We start from the raw sequence: 5,029 nt of genomic DNA, 5'->3' as shown, positions 1-5,029 counted from the left end.
TGTGTGTGTGTGTGTGTGTGTGTGTGTGTGTGTGTGTTGGCTCCAGTTGACCCCAGCAGACTGACTGCAGTACAACAACCTGACACTGGTGGGCGCACTGCAGCTTCCCGTCCAGCCCACTCACACCAGGGTCTGCAGCAGATGTAATCAAGCCCGCAAGCGTGACCCCCCCTCACACAATCCGGAAACAAGACTGCACTTCCTTCAAAATAAAATATCCAAATTAACAAACGTGCAGCCTGGATGTGTCAAAAAAAAAAAAAAGACTATAGGAAGCATTTTTTTTGTTAAATTTAAAATAAAGAAACTTTATTTGTATAGCAACTTTTACAAAAAGCTGGTGCTGATCTCCAGCAGCCACTGGTTGCAAGTCCATCACAATGACGCACAACCATTTTCACTAAGGCACATCTAGTGTCCACTCCTGGCCCTTGACGGCTGCTGTCCTGCATGTTCTACTTGTTTCTCTGCTCCAACACACCGGAGACTGGATTTACCTCTTCGAGTTCTGCAGATGCCTGGTAATCACCCAAACTCAAATCAGGTGTGTAGGAGCAGAGATACCTGTAAACACTGGAGGATAGTGACCCTCAAGGACCAGGATTGGACACCAGCAAATCTAAGATGTTAGTGCATGTGAAGAAATGCCAAGCGTGCACGGGGAGGACATGCAAGCTCCCCACATTCTCCTTAGAGACGAATCTGCGACTTTCTCACTGAGTGGCAACAGTTATTAGCCCTGCCCCACATGACCTACAAATGATACAACCCTGGTAGAAAGGATGAAGTGCAAAAATAAATGTTTTTTTAACTGTATATTTGTTAAAAGTATAAGTGCAACAAAATAAATGTGACCCATCATATCGAAATGAGGATTAAGTCAAATTTGGTCAAAATGATCTAATTACATTTTCAGATTCTTGGCTTTAAAAGCTACATTTTGACACCTGGATCATTCTGATATCATAATTAAATCCATATATATGACTTAATTTGTCTTGTTGGTTACAATAATACATAAATATTTGGTCTGAATCCTAATTTTATGTCATTTTAATGAGGAATTTTTGATGTCCTTATGAAGAGGAAACCACATATTATGTTTGAATATTGAGATTTCCCAGCTAAAAATGAACAAAGCTTTGCTAACTCACAGGGAAAATCTTAAAATTTTAAGGCGTTTTTTTCTCAAAATCAGTATTTTTTGTTGCTACTGCTCAAAAAAGTGCTTCAAATTTTAGTTTTATGATTATATTTCAGACAGTTCATTCAAATGATACATTGATAAGGCATTATATTTTGACAAAATGCAATTTTTGTTAATATTTTAGTCAAAACACTATTTGCCTATTTCTCCATGTACAACTTTTGGACTTAATCCTCGTTTCGATCTCACAAATGTGTTTATTTTGTAACTGCTACTATGGCATGAAAAAGGTATTGGCTGTTTAATATTTATTACAGAAAACAGTCTCAGACCATAGCATTTAATTTTGTAAAGTTTACTTCTTTAAAAAAAAGAAAAAGTAAAAATATGTTCAGGGTGCATTATTTTGAAAATTCTCCCCCGGAAGTTGAGCCTCCCCTCCTCCCCGCTCTGTGTTGACACCGGCCATTCAACAGATCTCAGAGCAGTCTGAGCTGCCGTGTTCTCTGCTTCACGCTCCTCTGGTTCCCGTTTCCGCTGCAACCCTTTCCCCCCGCATTTATCTGGAGCAACCGCCCCCGGCAGAGCCTCCGCAGCCCCGCTCGGATGCCGCTGGAAGCCGGTGCGTCACGTCGACAAGGTAGGCTCCAACAACCGGACGGAGAGAGGCAGAGAGGCAGTGCTCGGCTCGCGGCATCCCCGGCCTGTTGACTGCGTCGCTGAGACCAGGGTAACCGAATAGCGGTCAGGGTTAGGCAGGAGTCCCTGGTACCGTTATGTTAGCGCCGCTGCTAGGATGTGCTCTTGCTAGTTTAAAGCTCTGATTGTTGTTGTTGTTATTAACTGAGCGAAGCGAAAAGAAGGCACGTTTCTTTAAAACAACACCACGTAACGAACTGTTCGTGCAGCAGAACACAGCCCGGTGTAGGCTACATGTTTGCCCGCAGCCGTGCGGCTGAATGACCGGGTGTTTGTTTAACTTGACGGGCTGTTTAGCTCACATGCTAGCTGGACGTGCTCTGTTGGGTTTAAAACCGTGAAATGAGAGTGAAATGCTTGTGACCTGCTGTCTGCGTGAAAAACAAAAGACACAGGACAGTTTAAGTGTGTGTCCTTTTAAACACATTATTTTTCCTCTGTTAAATGAGTGAATGTCTGCCATACAGACAGCTGCCACGGTATCAGACATTTGCAGTGTAATAAAGTCAGGAGTTTGTTTCCTGTTTCTGGAACTGTAGTTAATGTGTAATAAGGCCTCTCTGTATGTGATAACAGGTGACTCACATAAACTGTGTGGTTTCATGTTCTCTAGGTACCTTTGGCATTTGAATCGATTCAGAACCAATATCCGGTACATGGGAATCGGTACCGGTACTTAACGGTACCAATTTTCGGTACTTTGTGTGTGTGTTTTTTTCAAAATAATAAATTTTTTTTTTACATATTTCTAAATATATAAAATTAACAAATATCAAGACAACATCCAACTCTTTGTATTGTAACATCAGTTGTGTAACTTATGTCTTTATGGTGAAAACTGTTGAAAACAACAAGACTGTTTTGTCTTATTACACAAATTAAAATCCAGCTCCACGTGTTTCTATTGATGTCATTTCCCCGCTAGAAAAATGTGTGATGGAGGTCCATGGAAATAAGTTTAAATCAAATAAGCAAAAAAAGGATGGAGTTAAAATAAATAAAAGGTATTTAAGCTACGTTTTGAGCATCTAAAACGTGTTCAACACTTCAAGTTAGCTGCTTGTGCTCTTTAGGTCAGACGTGTTCGGACTGTCGGGAAGCTCCTCTGTTGTTTTCCTCTGCTGGTCTCTGTTTAATGGTGGATGAAATAAAGAAAGTGGTGGTACTTTATTTACTTTGAGCAAGTGAACGTTGTGCTCACCAGATAATTAATCCTCCAGATAATTCAGAGGCGGTCTGTTCGGTGAGTTTTACTCCAGGAGCTGCGAGGCTTTCAGCTACATTCAGACTGAACTCTGCCTCTGTTTACTGCCAGCGGCTGCTGACGTCATTACGCTTTTGCGTGATGCTGTGTTCAGGACAAGCATGGAAAACTCGCCACTCTTACGTAGGGCTGTGTATTAGCCAGAATTTGGCGATACGATACATATCATGACAGAGGGGTCACGATACGATATATCCCGATATATTGCGATACTGTAAACAAGGCAATATATTGCGATTTTTTTTGTCCAAAAATTCTATTAAATAAAAACCTCTTACTGGGAAAAAAAAATGAAAAACCAAAATTCATTGTCTCAGAAAATTTTCTCAAAAATGTTACATAAACATACTTTTGATATATTTAGCTGTGTTCTGCTTTGTATGTATTTTATTTTATTTGTTTCATATTTCTTATTTCATCCATGTTTTCAATTATTAGACTAAATTTGCCAATAAATAATTTGAAAATATACAATCTGGTCATCCAACACTTAACAATAGCCTCTACCGAGCCAAATGGCTGGCTCACTGCTGCCAACTAGTGGTCAGAGGCTGAACTACAACATAAAAATGAACGGCTGGCAGGAAAGTTGACATTTTAAAGCTCAATAAAAAAATCGATACAGGGTTTTAGAATATCGATACAGTATCTGGAAATGAACTATTGCAATATTTCAGTGTATCGATATTTTCTTACACCCCTACTCTTACGCCAAACCAGTCGCGATGATGCGTTTAGGTACCGAAACATGGTACCGTTTGATGTTACGTGATAGTAGTACCGACAGAATTCGGTCTTTACATCAAAAAGTATCGAATTCGGTACCCATCCCTAGCTAAGTGTAGCTTCTCTTTTGGTAAGGTCTGAGGTTGGCCTTTTTAAGAGCGTGAACACCTCTTGGTTTTAATTCAATTACATATCAGAGCAGAGAGAGAACAATAAACTGGGCGATATTGGATACCTAATCAAGCCTACCAATAGGAAAATGAAGATGCAGCTGCTACCACTTGCTGTTTGTAGCCCACAATTTAATTTTAAAACCAACAATTAACTGTACACGTTCTTATAAGGATAGTTAAATAAATGTTTAAGTATTTATTGTTGCATTTTGTTGAATGGAAAATTGTTTGCCATGAAAAACACCAGCATATATCATATTGGCTGATCTGATTTCTAAAGACTGGCATTGGCCTAAAAATGAATAAATAAAAAATCAGCTGACCTTTAGCTACGATGCATTTATAAGAGAATAATTATGGATGTGATAAACATGCTTCCGACACGATTCAGAAAATTAACTCTTTCAGACACAAAAGAAACTATAAATGATGCTCTAATGGAATAAACAAAATAAATGTCATAATGCTGAACTCAGACATATAAGTGTCTGTGTCAATATATGTCCATGCGACATATTAGAGCAACCTTATTTGCTTTTTTAAGTGTTTCTGTAACTTTACCCAGAGAGCAGGGGATGTGACCTAGGGCTGCACCAATTAATCGATTAATCGATGACTAATTTAATAATCGATTAATCGTTTTCTTTTTTTTGTTCTTTACTTTGTTTTTCTCTTCAAACTGCTTTGACACCTTCCACTGCCACATCTGCCTTTCTGTCCTTGACACACATGCACAGTCGTGGTAACTGGGGTAGGCCATGGACGTCACAAGTAGGGCTGCACCGATTAGTTGAAATAATCGATGACGTCGATTATGTAAATTTGTCGTCGCAGATTTTTTATTATCGATGCGCTGTATTACATAACCACCAGGTGAATGTTCATGCAATTCTATTTCGGTACCTAAATGCATCATTGTGACCGTATTGGCATAAGAGTGGTGAGTTTTTCATGAAAATATTACAATTACAGAAAACATTACAATATTAAAGAACTGTTCTTGTTAATGTAAGGGTCAGC

General features: G+C 39.2%; 1 protein-coding gene across 1 annotated transcript in view; it reads left to right on the top strand.

Moving 5' to 3' along the window:
• The first annotated feature begins 1,521 nt into the window (after nt 1-1,521).
• Nucleotides 1,522-5,029, top strand: part of fut8b (fucosyltransferase 8b (alpha (1,6) fucosyltransferase)) — a 68,043-nt gene continuing 64,535 nt past the window's right edge. The window contains exon 1 of the mRNA XM_014015487.1: nt 1,522-1,787. The gene's annotated coding sequence lies outside the window, so the exon portion shown is untranslated. The remainder of the gene's footprint in view (nt 1,788-5,029) is intronic.

Source organism: Austrofundulus limnaeus, unplaced genomic scaffold (genome assembly GCF_001266775.1).
Source record: "Austrofundulus limnaeus strain Quisiro unplaced genomic scaffold, Austrofundulus_limnaeus-1.0 Scaffold129, whole genome shotgun sequence".
Classification (NCBI taxonomy): Eukaryota; Metazoa; Chordata; class Actinopteri; order Cyprinodontiformes; family Rivulidae; genus Austrofundulus; species Austrofundulus limnaeus.
The sequence above is the reverse complement of the archived record's forward strand: the minus strand, read 5'-3'. Positions and strand labels throughout refer to the sequence as shown.